General features: G+C 44.5%; 1 protein-coding gene across 1 annotated transcript in view; it reads left to right on the top strand.

The window, feature by feature from the left end:
- Positions 1-14,925, top strand: part of CERS6 (ceramide synthase 6) — a 180,675-nt gene that overhangs the window by 76,154 nt on the left and 89,596 nt on the right. The window lies entirely within an intron of this gene.

The raw sequence follows: 14,925 nt of genomic DNA, 5'->3' as shown, positions 1-14,925 counted from the left end.
AAAGTGGCCATGTTTTTGTAGCGCTGGGGAACCCCTTTAAGGAAATTGTATAGTCTGTAGGAAAGGAGCAAAAGGGGAGGACATGATCAATATACTTCTGTCTCTAACAAAATGATGACCTAAAAAACCAAAAAGGAAACAATCTTTTAGTGACTCGGAGACCCATTCCTGGCTGAACTTCCAACCATGATTTCTCTGAAATGGTGCGATCGTTCAGAGTAAATCATAGATCTTTCTAATAAAGAAGCCTGTCAGTGTTTAATGCTGCCCATGGTTCTGGCAGCATGAAATTAGTGACAGGTTCCCTTTAAATCCTACATTACTGTTGTTATTAGTATAGCATTACTCCCATCCTTAGCCATGACAGTTTTATATATTCTTACATAGAGATATTTATGCATTTTGTATGACGATCAGGGTAGAGAAATTACATGCTAATGGATAAAAGGCAATTATTTCAATACAACAATTGAGCACCCTAAGTGGAGATACGGTACAGTCATTCCTGTGCGTTTTATCATCTGAGAGCCAGCAAAGATCTGAGAAATTGGAGATAAGTGACTCCACATCAGAGCTGGATAAATCCCCTTGACTTTCAATGGAGCATGCAGCGAACAGCTAAACAGTGTGTCAAATGTCTGTTCAAGCAAAGACAGAGGCCTTATTAAATGAGTATTAACTCCCACCAAATGCTTAGAGGGAATGTATCAAGTAGAACTGAAAAGGCCACGCTTTACTGCATCTAGAAAGTCCCATCAATGGATTACAACACTGGTGATTTTTTTTTTCCATGTGATTAGAAGTTAGAAGAGGCCCTGTTAGTTCCCTTTATATATGTTTTAGTGTATACTTGTATTCATCAAGAAATAAAGCTGAGACATGGTGTAAAGTGAAAGTGGCTTAGTTGCCCCTAGCAACCAATCAGATTCCACCTTTCATTCCTCACAGACTCTTTGGAAAATGAAAGGTGGAATCTGATTGGTTGCTAGGGGCAACTGAGCCAGTTTCACTTTACACCATGTTTGATAAATCTCCCCCATATTGTTTATTTCTATGTTGTGCTACTTCTCTGTTATTCCTCCTAGAAATTATGAATATATTGACAACTGGGTGTTAGCGGGTGTGACTGTGTCACTGCACACACTGACGGTAACCAATAAGTGCAGACCTATAAAAATTATATATATATATATATATATATATATATATATATATATATATATATATATATCTTTAAGTACATTAGATTCTCTTGTATACATTGCACTGAATGTCAAAACAGCTAACAGTAAATTAGTGGCAGTGTAATCCCATGTGTAGTCCCCTACTCCGCAGATGTAGATGTGGATATATAGATTTAGGGGGGAAAATGGTTATTGTTTTAAACAAAATCACTCCATGTGATAGCCTATGTGATTTCTAACATTTTTGTAAATCCTATCACAAAAATGACTCCTTATCCTAGAAAAAAAAATACAACAGTTTTGATTTTGGCCACTAGGTGTCTCTTCTTTGCAATCTGCTGTCTGCTGCCAGTTGGTATGTGAAAACTGTCTCTAGTAACAGTCAGCAACGTGGAGAACAGGTGAGATAGAGAAGGAGGAAGGGAGAGAGACAGAGGAGGAGAGAGAAGAAGAAGAAGAGAGAATGGGGGGGGGGGGGGGGGGTCCTGCACTGGGTTTCTGCAATCTCTGAATTTCCATTCTCCACTGAAAGATAATTCAGGGCTTTTACCTATCATAAAGGGTTTATCTGCTCGCTCAAAATTAACTTTTAATATGTTGCTGCCCTTAGGGAGAGGATAACAAACAACCTATTCTTACTTTTCTGGTGTCCTCCTGTGTTATCTTTGGTTGCTGGCTCAACGATCCTGCTTCCACTTCTGAGACGGACTTGTCTAGCATTGAGAGCCTTCTCAGCCAATCACTGGCCATAGCACTGTCCCATCTTAGTGAATGATTGGCTGAGGGGACTTTTACTGTCAGGCAAGTCCATCCCGGAAGTGGAGGCAGGATCATTCAGTAAGGGACCAATGATGACGCAGAAGGACACTGGGGGAGCTTGGAGAGTTAAAGGGAACCATTCACCCCGTGGCCCCCGTTAGAAACAGACATACAGTGACATAAAGGTCAATATACTTACCACATCGCTCCCGGTCCCGGATCTCGTTGTTGACACGGAGAAATCGCCGATTCTTCTTCTCGCGCCCATTATGGTAATGAGCGCCGCCGGCCCGAAGTCCAGCCTTCTCCCCGCCTCCGACACTTGATTGACGCCGGGTCTTCTTCCTCCTCGTCTTCTTTCTTCTCGCCGGATCCCGCGCAGGCGCCGTGACGGTCGTTTTCGGTGCATGCGCAGTTCACAATTGAAGCCGCTCTGCAGCTCCACTGTTTACTGCGCGTGCGCCGATTGGCTCGAACACGCATCCTGTTTACCGCGCAGGCGCAGAAGAGGTGACGAGACCATCGCAGCGGCGCCTGCGCAGGAATTCGGCAGAAGACTGAAGACTGAAGACGTCAATCAAGTTCCAGGAGGCGTGGATGGGCGGCGACGAGAAGAGGACCTCATGAATAAGTTGGACTCGTCCGTCGTTTCCTATGGACGTTGGACTCATCTCAGCTCATTACCATAATGGGCGGGAGAAGAAGAATCAGCGATTTCTCCGTGTCAACAACGAGATCCGGGACGGGACCGGGAGCGATATGGTAAGTATATTGACCTTTATGTCACTGTATGTCTGTTTCTAATGGGGGCCACGGGGTGAATGGTTCCCTTTAAGAACATATTAAAGGTTATTTCTGCGCAAAATACCCCTCCCTTAAAGGACAACTCCCGCGGGACCCCAAAAAAAAAAAAAAACACAGACACACACAGACACCATACTCACCATCTCTCCGGTGACGATCGCCACTCGATTCGCCCGCCGTCCGCCTCTCCGTCGCCGCCTTCCGCCATCCAGCAATGTCTCCAACTTCCGGGTCCAGGGGATGGAAAAGGCTGCCAGTGCGCTTGCGCACCGGCAGCCTTTTCATTGGCTGGAGCGCATCACATGGCTTCCAGCAAGCTCAGCCAATCAGGGCTGAGCAAGCTGGAAGCCATGTGATGCGCTCCAGCCAATGAAAAGGCTGCTGGTGCGCATGTGCACCAGCAGCCTTTTCATCCCCATTCACTTTGCATGAAGATGCCGAGGAGGAAGAAGACCCGGACCGCCCCTCGGCTCTGACGTCGTTGTCACCAGATGCCGCCCGGGAGAAGAGGACCGTGACGATCGTAATAGGTAATGTATACATTCCTTAACTTCCGGGGTGGGGGGTCGGGGGTCCGAAAGTGGGGGAAGGGGGCCAGGCCGGGTATTTAACCACATTACAAAGTTATATAACTTTGTAATGTGTGTTAAATGAGCAAAAAAAAATTTTTGTGGGAGTTGTCCTTTAAGTCTGCAGGCTTGCCTTCATCATCATTTTAATCCCCTCTTTTCTTTGTTACTTTCCTTTCTGCTAACAGAGCACATTGTAAAATGAGTGCATCAGTAGCCCCCTTTGTCCCCAAACGCCATCTATAGTCCATGAAAACCATTAATCCAGTACTATCAGTAATTGCTGTGGTATGATGGGCCAGAGAACTAAGGGAAGAAGTACCTGTGTGTGTACTACTAATCAGCTCAGCTCTGGTCCTGCCCCCTTCAAACGGAGAAAGTGAAAAATAGCTGTACACCATGGAGGGGGCTTTTAGGGCTGACTTTGTTGCTAACCGTGAAGCTGACTTCTCTAAACCCCAACCTACACAGTCATCCAGCACCATATAAACTGGGATTGTCTTTCCGAGGCATAGGTATAATAACTTTATAACGTGAAATGTACTAATAGATATGAATATATTTTCGAAACACTAAAAACTAATAATACACGATTAAAATATAACTATATCATAATAAGTATGTTCTCAGCTCAGCCGATTTATTGGGTATAGTTCTAATATCATAGCTGAGTTTTTTCCTATTTATATATATTAGGTTTCTCAGATGTTGATACTTTTCCTTATGATGCATTACCCTTAATAAGTAATATTATAAAATCTGTCACTTTTCATCTCCGTATGCTTTATATTAACACTAAATGCTTCTGCAATCATCTTCTGCTTTATTTTTCCCTGAGGCTACAATATATTATTACTACTTAATTTAATTTACAGGATCATTTCAGTTTGCCGAATGACTTGTAGAAAATTCATCAGAGTTTTATCACTTTTTCATATGGAGATAAAGTACTACTCTGCCACCTTCATTTAAGCCAGTGGTGGGGAACCTGCAGCCCTCCAGCTGTTGCAGAACTACAGTCCTCATCATGCCTGGACAGGAATTGTAGTTTTGCAACAGTTGAAGGCAATAGGTTCTTCGCCACTGGTTTAACCCCTTAGGGTCACAGTCAGTTTTGTTTTTTAGGGTTTTTATTCTTTTCTTCCTGGCCTTCTAAATGCCATAAAATTTTCCCCTTTTCATACCTACACAGCCATGTAAAGACTTGTTTTTTGTGGGACCAAATGAACTTTGTAATGATGCCCTTTATTTTACCATAAAATATATTCCCATCTTACAAATTTTTTTTTTTTTGTGAAAAATGCTGATTTAAGGAGGAGGGTTTCTTTTTTTGGCTTTAATTTTCTGATAAACATTACATGTTATATTGTTTTTTTTTTGTTTTTTTTTCAAATCAGAACTATTATGACAATACCCTGTATGCATAGTTTTTATTTGTAGCCTAAATAGCTTTTTAAACTTTTCATAAAAGAAAATTTTAAAAAATGGGGAGGATTTCAATTTTTCTTAGGGTCAGGATTTTTTTAAAATTTAATTTAAAAATAATTTTATACTTTTTTTTTTAGTTCCCCTATGGGACTTTTATGAGCCATGGCTTCATTGGCTTAGGTTTTAATGTAATACTAGTTATTACACTGATCCATTAGATTGGCACTCTACTTCTACAGCCTGCAATGGATCAGTCACAGCCACAGAGGGCTAGTAGGGCCCTAGGCTGCCATGACAGATGGCTGTCCAGAATAACGTCATGGAAGCCTATCTGACAGCCCAGCCCTATTACACAAAATGTGCGGCTGTTAATACATTACCTCTCCACGCTCCCTGTATTCTCCTGCCCCCTGCTTGCCGGGCTGACAGGCCACTCAGCCGTAGCCAATGATTGGCTGAGCGGCTTGTCAGCTCAGAAACCGCTCTGAAGCTACAGCCCTGGGAAGCAAGCAGAGGGCAGGAGAAGACAGGGTGCATGGAGAGGAACAGTTTAGGACAGGGGCGTAGCTAATGTCTCATGGGCACTGATGCAAAGGGTCGACTTGCCCCCCCCCCCCCCCACACACACACACACAATGCCACATCACCTCAAACCTATCCCCGTGCAGGAATGTTACAAACAGCAGGTTGGCCAGTAGATGTTGGGTGCAGTAGTGTATATTACATGGTATATACAGTAGGTTGGCCAGGAGATGTTGGGTGCAGTAGTGTACAGTATATTACATGGTATATACAGCAGGTTGGCCAGGAGATGTGTTGAGTGCAGTAGTGTACAGTATATTACATGGTATATACAGCAGGTTGGCCAGGAGATGTTGAGTGCAGTAGTGTATATTACATGGTATATACAGCAGGTTGGCCAGGAGATGTTGGGTGCAGTAGTGTATATTACATGGTATATACAGCAGGTTGGCCAGGAGATGGTGGGTGCAGTAGTGTATATTACATGGTATATACAGCAGGTTGGCCAGGAGATGTTGGGTGCAGTAGTGTATATTACATGGTATATACAGCATGTTGGCCAGGAGATGTTGGGTGCAGTAGTGTATATTACATGGTATATACAGCAGGTTGGCCAGAAGATGTTGGGTACAGTAGTGTATATTACATGGTATATACAGCAGGTTGGCCAGGAGATGTGTTGAGTGCAGTAGTGTATATTACATGGTATATACAGCAGGTTGGCCAGGAGATGTTGAGTGCAGTAGTGTACAGTATATTACATGGTATATACAGCAGGTTGGCCAGGAGATGTTGAGTGCAGTAGTGTACAGTATATTACATGGTATATACAGCAGGTTAACCAGGAGATGTTGGGTGCAGTAGTGTATATTACAAGGTATATACAGCAGGTTGGCCAGGAGATGTTGGGTGCAGTAGTGTATATTACATGGTATATACAGCAGGTTGGCCAGGAGATGTTGGGTGCAGTAGTGTATATTACAAGGTATATACAGCAGGTTGGCCAGGAGATGTTGGGTGCAGTAGTGTATATTACATGGTATATACAGCAGGTTGGCCAGGAGATGTTGGGTGCAGTAGTGTATATTACATGGTATATACAGCAGGTTCACCAGGAGATGTTGGGTGCAGTAGTGTATATTACATGGTATATACAGCAGGTTGGCCAGGAGATGTTGGGTACAGTAGTGTATATTACATGGTATATACAGCAGGTTGGCCAGGAGATGTTGGGTGCAGTTGTGTATATTACATGGTATATACAGCAGGTTACCTAAGAGATGTTGGGTGCAGTAGTCCCCAGGCACTTAGTCTCTGTAGGTGCAGGTCCTGGTCGCTGCAGAAGTAGTTGCTGGTCCACCCCCTGTCCCAGGAGCCCCTCTCCCAGCAGCTTGTCCTTCCTCCCTGCTCACCAGGCAGGAGATGCAGCCATGGACACACTGCATTTCCTCCTGTCAAGTGTCGGCTGAGCCCCACTGCAGGCCGGGCAGAGCTGGTTAGCTGGCCTGCTCTATACCATCTGCCGCCCCCTGCAGGCTGGGAGAAGAGAGAGCTGCCTGAAGAAAAGCTCTCACCCCCCTCAGGGTTGGTACAGTCCATGGCACAGAGGACGTAACTGTACGCTGACGTGGGGGAGGGGCCTCGACGGAGAGGTGAGCCGGTCCCTGAGCGTGCAATTTAGTAGCAGCCTGGTGCATCAATAGGTCTTTATGACCCATGGATGCATGAATGGGCTGCTGCTGTAAAGTTAGGAGCAAAGACAGGTGGCGGGGGCCCGTGCGGGCCCCCCAAGATGGCGGGCCCGGTCACCATGGCGACCGTGGTGACCGCTGTAGCTACGCCCCTGGTTTAGGACAAAGGCTGCACAGACATTGCTAATGATATCTGTGCAGCCCTTGCTAAAGGTTAATCGAGCGGTGTAGTAGGCTCAGTAAACAAGCACCGATCTAGCACATTGGTGCTCATTTACATTATTGGTAGGCCTGTCTTGTAGGACCCTTACCCTGAGGTTGGGTCTTGCAGTCAATGATTTAGATGTTGCACTCCAGGGATCATGCTGCATCAAAGCAAATGTAAATGAATAGGGTTGGATTGACTGGACAGGCACAAGGTATAGATCCAGGATGGAATTCTTTTTACTGTCAGATTGCAGCCATTGTGACCTCTTTCACAGTAGCTGCATCACAGAATGAGACATAACATAGGACATGGGGGATCTGTGGCCTTGTGACCGATTTCACGGCCAGAATTGCCATGCAGCTCTAGACTTAAGCTTTAATAAAAACATTGCAGCATAACTAGCAAAATTACATGTTGCTGTGGAGTCCTGGGGCTGTCACATGTTAAAGGGCCAAAATGTTTGTTAGTCTTCTCAGTCCAGTATGTCAAATGGAACATTGGCTACCCGTGCTCTGGACTGAATTTCAGTAGGTGATTTTAGAATTTGGAGTAGTGGTAGTTAGAGATGAGCGAACTTACCGGATTTCTGGTTCGTACGAATCTGAAATCTCGGCATCTGACTCCCGCTGTCTGATGGCTCCGTGCAGCGGGTGGATACAGCCTAAGGAACGCCTGGAAAACTGGGATACAGCCTATGCCAGAAATCCGGCAGGTTCGCTCATCTCTAGTGGTAGTGTGGAAGCATTACTTCTAGTTCCAAACCTGTGCTATAATTTAACTATAACTATTATTGTGTGTCCATACCAGTAGCGGATTATAATAGGTCCGTTTCGGGCAGTAGCCCGGGGCCCTGAGCTCCTGAGGGGCCTATGGCCACCCAAACAGACTTATGTTCAGTCATGATTTGCATAAATCATGACTGCTTTTTACCACAATTTTGCACAAATTAGGTCAGAACTGCAGCCAGGAGAGAATGCAGTAGAGAATATATTGAAGGACCTTATCATGTGACAATGATGTCACCACAGGTCCTTTACAGGCTGCATTATGGAGGAAAAAGACTTGTTAGTGGCGCCATAGTTACAGTGGGTTGGGGGGGCTCAAGCTTGGTGAACAGCCCGGGGCCCATAGTAAAGTTAATCCGCCCCTGGGCCATACTCTTAAACTAGGGCAGATAACATAGGAGCATGTCATGGACAATAGGTAATGGGAACAGGTTAGCCCCTCCTCACTACCCCTGAACAGTGGCTACTGCACAGGCCTTAGAGCAGGGATGCGAAACCTTCGACCCTCCAGCTGTTGCAAAACTACCATTCCCATCATGCCTGGACAGCCTTTGGCTGTCCAGGCATGATGGGAATTGTAGTTTTCCAACAGCTGAAGGAATTAATTTTCCCTATCCCTGCCTTAGAGCATGCCGACAACTGCCCACTGTAATGCAAACTATTGGAATTGCTACATAACTACCCTTATCTGAAATAGGCAAAATTTTAACATTTAAGCCCCACCCCCAAAGAGCGCTGGTAAACACCCAAAAACATCCTTGAATGTCCCCAGAATGCCTTCTTTTGACCTTGATTTGCATACTCCCACCCATAATAAGGCCCTCTTCTCGGGATTGTACTGCCAGATTTGAGACTGCTGGCAAGTTTAAAGGGAATCTGTCACTAGGTCTATTCTGCCTTAAACAAGGGCAGCATAAACTAGTGACAGAAATGCTGAACAGATCAGTGTATTACTGACATCATTCCATGCAGCCGTTCTCCTAATATGCAGGAGAATAGAATTCTTGCTGCACCTCTCCCCCCTGCCGTCCAGCTGCTGATTGACAGATGACTGCCTGTACACAGCATGGATAGGTAACTGTCAATCAGCAGCTGGTGAGAGGGGTTTTCTGCTTCTCATGAATATCTAGGACTACTGGGCTCATGCACATAATGGAAAGGACTACTTATTGTCCTTGTTATTCAGAAGAATATCTTCGCATCAGCTGCACAGAACAATGTAAGTGATACATCATTCTGTTCAGCTTTTCTGTCACTAGTTTACGCTACCCTGAGATAGGACACCATAAACCTGCTGAGTCTCTTTAATGGGAACATCAGCCAGCACGCTTCCTAACCATCCCCCTGTCCCCCCCGTCCCATGAACATTCAGCCCGCAAAGTTAGTTTAATCATGTCCCGCGCTCTATGCAAATTACCATACAAGTAGTCGCGGTGGGCGGGGCGGCTGTTCGAGTAGTCACGGTGGGCGGGGTCTTCGTCAAGTAGTCACTGGGTCCTGGGCCGGCTCCTGCGCTGTAATCACGCCCCTCCGGCCATGCCGACCTCTTTACTAAGCTGCGCATGCGCAGTGCAGCCTGAGAAGACGCTGCTGTACTGCGCTTGCGCGGCGTAGTACAGCAGCGGCTTCACCCACTGTACTGCGCATGCGCAGCTTAGTAAAGACGTTGGCGTGGCCGACATGCAATGCCGCCCCCCCCGAGTGACGTCACCAGGCGCCGCTTTACAACACGCCCGGAGGGGCGTGATTACAGCGCAGGAGCCGGCCCAGGACCCAGTGACTACTTGACGAAGACCCCGCCCGCCGTCACTACTCGAACAGCCGTCCCGCCCACCGTGACTACTTTTATGGTAATTTGCATAGATCGCGGGACACGATTAAACTAACTTTGTGGGCTGAATGTTCATGGGACGGGGGGGACAGGGGGATGGTTAGGAAGCGTGCTGGCTGATGTACCAGCACGTTTCCTTACCTTTATGCCCAATTTTAGTGTGATTGGTTCCCTTTAAGATGGCCAAATATTAGTTTAAATATTCATAAAATACTAGTTAAAAAGTGTAAGTCTATTATCTAGGGGACCATAAAACAAAATTTTACCATAATTTCTGCTACTCTCATTGTGTTTTTAGTCGTCTTTTGAGATTCCATATTATCTCAGAATTTTGCTATAGAAACAAATGCCAGACCATCCGCTCATAATTCCTGGACTATATGCCGCGGCGGAATTTCATTAGGTTTTTCTTCATTTTTTCCTCTATCCTAGTTTATAGCGAATTCTAATTTTATTCATAATCTGGGAGATAAAAAGACTTCTGTTCTGTGGGCTGTGCCTGGTACTTGTTAATAAATGTGTGGAGAAGGGAAATGTTATCATGGAGAGCGCTTGTAGATTGATATTAAATAGGTACATGATGTACTGATACATATTCAGGTAGATTTTCATCACCTCGGTTCTGAGTAATAGCAAAACCTAACATACTGTTCCATAAAAGTTTAATATGTGTCTAAATCAGTCAACCAAGGAGGTACATTGGGCCTCGGAGAAGAAGAGGTCTTCGGCTATAGCAACCAATTTTAGATCTGCTTTTATTCCCGGACCTGCACTAGATGAAGACGTCACGTTTCCTCCAACACTGATCAGCTTGGAATTTAAAGGGGTTTTTCTTAAGTAAACATTACATTCTTGAAATAGAATGTGATTTATAAATGTTCCTGTGTCTATATACGGTCTATACCCCTAGTGCCGTGGCGTAGCTACCATGATGGCCGACCATGCAGCTGCTACGGGGCTGTAAGGGGGCCCGGGCGCCAGCAAAGCGTAGTCTGTCACTCTCATGGTACACCACTCGCAGAGAGCCACCTCCCGATCGCAGCAACAGCAACACCACATTGGGAGGTGACAACAACCTCCACTGATCGCCACAGCACCTAACTACCCCCCCCCAGCTGTCGGTGGGGGGATGTGCTGTTGAAGGCGTGCCACTCCTATACCCCATACTCAGCTAGAAGGCGCAGCTTTACTGCATTCTTTTTTCCTTTCCAGCAGACAAGTAATGTCACTCATGTGCCGGGGACCCGCACCAGATTCATGGAGCCCCATACAGCTTTTTTTTGCTATGGGGTCCCATGAATCCTAGCTACGCCCCTGCCCTAGTGTACATTTTATTCCCTCCTCAGAATGTCTATCTTCTGTCTCCAGAGCTGGTGAGGTGTACTTGGACAGCTGCTGTATGCCTTCAGAAAGTGGTGTTTTCTTTCCAGTTTGACATGGAACTCTCTGCTGCCACCTTTGTCCGTGTCAGGAACTGTCCAGAGCAGGAGTGGAGGACATTTTCTACTCCTCTGGACAGTTCCTGTCATGGACAGAGGTGGCCGCAGAGATCACTGTGTCAGACTGGACTGTGGGGGGTAGGGGGACTGTGGAATGGGCTGCAAAAATCGTCCAGACGGCCCATTGAAGAGAGCAGTGGTCTGCTGCCACCAGCTTGACTGTCACTCCATTCAAGGACAAAGGACCTTTATTTTCATGATTATGGAACCCCTAGTGGTCCGACCTCCATGATTAGCTACTTATCATCTGTCCTGTGGAAATTGTAATCTTTGGTAACCCCTTTAAATTATTAAACTTTGCCTGTCTGCAGCCACCACTAGGGGGAGCTCACTCTATAGGAAGTTATACAACTACTGTTGAACTAAGTAGACTCTAGTAAAATACTTCATGAAGTGGTAAGTGAGATCCCTCCCCTCACAAACACCTTCCATTTTGTTTTTTTTTATACTTTTAGTTTTTGTCTATTTTTAGAATGTTGTAGGATTATTATAACTGTTGTGAAGGCATAATCAGAGTTACTTTTAATGACTTCTTATTCCTTATCAGTAAAGGTCACAAGAGAAGCAGCCCTGGGAGATTACATTCATGGGTAATTGTAATAGCCAAAATGAATTCATTGTGGGCCTTCTAACCTTGCAAGCAATTCTATATTTGAATGAAATAATAGCGCAATGACACAGAGTTATAATTACCATCAGAAAAAAAAGCAGAAAATCCTATTACATAGAAACTACTTCCTCTGAATGTACCATTGTGGAGTTAATCATATTTCCCTCATTTAATGAGATTGGCTTGATGAACTTACTTAAAAATACATTTAGTTTGTGAGGCGTGAAAATGAAAACAAGATAGGTAAATGGCGCATGGAGCCATAATGACTCTGCGTATTATATATGAGCAATGTAGGTGTGTGAAGGTAAGGGGAAAAAAGTTAAAGGGGTTGGCCAATTGTTCACTTTACAGTATTAGTAACTGTACTCATTGCCCTTACTGACAGCAGCTCCCTGGGTACCTCATAGAGCTAAAACCAGACACCCCTACTCCAGGCTGTGCTGCCTTGGTCTTTGGTTAATCTGTCCATAAGATGGCCGACATAGAGGAGCATGTGACCATGCCCGCCCACAAGTTTCCAACACTAAACCTTTATATGCCTATGGTGAACACTGGAGTGTGGAGCATGGTCACGTGCTCCTCCATGTTGGCCATCTTATGGATCTAATATGTCCGTTACCGAGCCAATGAATTGGTGCCAGTCCTGATCAAACTGTACGTAAAGGAATATTAACACAGCAGATGAAGTAGTAACAGTGGAGTGTCACTGCTTGAAAACAGATTGAAGGGACTGCTTTTTCTTACATATAGTTGCATAGTTAAAGGGGAACTATCAGCAGTTTAGATGAATCTAACCTGCCCCCTATTGGGCAGGAGATGGCGAGGAGGAAGGTATGTGTCTTACCTTTATCTTCGGCACTGTTCTAGTGTAGTTAGTCGTTTGCTCCACGGTCCGGTAAGACCGTTAGGACCAGTGCCCCGCCCCTATATTCACAATTTGTCCCACCCCATTGAGTATCATTAGAAAGGGGCAGGCCGGCCAGGGGCAAATCAGTGCTATGGGGGCGGAGCAGTGCTTCTCACGGTCTTACTGGGCTGTGGAGCAAATGATAAACTGCACTAGGTGGCACCGAGAATGAAGGTAAGAGACATACCTTCCTCCTCAACTCCAAAATCAGAATAATATCTGGATCAACATCCTATGACATGTAATCTAGTTCCCATAACTTGTTATATTATTGAAGAAAAGCATCCAGGCCTCCCTTGAACTTATGTAGTGAATCGGCCATGACAACATCATGTGACAGAGTTCCACAGTCTCACTGCTCTTACAGTAAAGAATCCGGGTTGATGCTGATGGTGAAATCTTCTATCCTCTAGACGTAGATCATGGTTACAGATCTAGGTGTACGGGGATCACTACAAAGATCTCTGTACTGTCCATTCATATATTTGTACATTGTGATCAGATCGCTCCTAAGACGTCTTTTTTTTTTTTTAGCATAAATGACCCCAAGCTTTATAACTTGTCCTGGTACTGTAACCCACCCGTTCCCTTAATGACCTTCGTTGCCCTCCTCTGCACCGGCTCCAGTTCAGCTGTGTCCTTCTTATATACCAGTGCCCAAAGCTGTACACAGTATTCCATATGTGGTCTGACCAGTGATTTATAAAGAGGCAAAACTATGTTCTCATCTTTAGCATCTATACCTCTTTTGATGCATCCCATTATTTTATTAGCCTTGGCAGCTGCTGCCTGGCACTGATCACTAACGTTAAGTTTTCCGTCCATGGTTGTACAGCTGTAGGACCTCCACATACTAGACTTTACTGGCATACAGTATCTAATACGTCATCATATTAGTGTAACCGCCTTCATATCTTTACTTCCTATGTATTATTCTCAAATACATATAATATTACTATTGACTAACAAATATCACAGTTTGTTGCTGCTCTTTATGTTTCTTTTGTTTCTTATAGTTCCACCTTTATTGCACATAGGTGTACTTTATACCCTTGTTTGTATTATTTCACATAGTCCCATTATACTTCGTAAAATATAACACTCCACAGGAAAGTAATAATTAATGGTGAAATTATTGGTTCGGAAAACATTAATGATAAAGGATGTTTTTAACTACTTTAATATAATATAGTGATAATTGTTGGCGATGCCATGACTTTAGGCCGGGCAAATAGTCTGTAGTTTTGAAAGATTAACATTGTGCGCTATGGGCCAACATGAATGGGGGTTATCATAGGTAGCTCCTTTAATCCAAGAGCCACCTCCAGGCCTCATTACCCCTTGTAAACAGCTGATTGTACCAGAATAATATATGACCCACTGCATGCTGCTGAGGAACAATATAGTAATACATGGCAACTATTCAGATGAATGGCCATCAGTGTATAGACAGCGCATGAGAAGATGGTGGCTACCAACTCTTTGCTTTGGTTCATAGAGAATAGTCCTTAGTAGGGACTTCCCTTTATAATGTCCATATGCCCTAATGACCCATAAGTAGTGTTGAGCGGAGAGGCCGAACTGTTCATGTTTGGCAAACTTTTCCGAACCTGAACGTGCTGCATTTAAATTTGGATACAGCCATAGGTAATATGCTGTATTCATGTTTTCTAGGACTTCCTAGGGTTGCATCTAACTTCTCTAGTCAAATGCTGAGCATTCCGGTTTGGAGAATGTTGCCGAACCCGAACAGTTCAGCCTCTCTGCTCAACCCTACCCATAAGGCCGGGGGTTGAAATATTTGGACAACCCCTTTAATTTATGCCACAAGCAAAAAAGAAAAACTGGCACAAAATTATTTCCAACAAAAAGCTGTAACAGGTCGGGATAGTATACAGCATTGGCTTCTTTTAATATGTTGAAAATAAAGTAGATAATTTTATGGAGGGTGAATGCCACTTTCATACCTTCCTTTATTGTGACATTTTGCATTGTACTGGACATTGGTTTTGTTTAGTGGCACCATGCCTCCTCCTCAGTTCTCTGTATTCATGGTCAGTATTATGTGGGCTATCATGTGGACCCAAGAGTATTGCTTAAAGGGGTTTTCCAGTGCTACAAAAAC

The sequence above is a fragment of the Dendropsophus ebraccatus genome, chromosome 9, assembly GCF_027789765.1.
Source record: "Dendropsophus ebraccatus isolate aDenEbr1 chromosome 9, aDenEbr1.pat, whole genome shotgun sequence".
In the NCBI taxonomy this organism is placed as follows: domain Eukaryota; kingdom Metazoa; phylum Chordata; class Amphibia; order Anura; family Hylidae; genus Dendropsophus; species Dendropsophus ebraccatus.
This window is presented reverse-complemented; position numbering and strand designations above follow the sequence as displayed.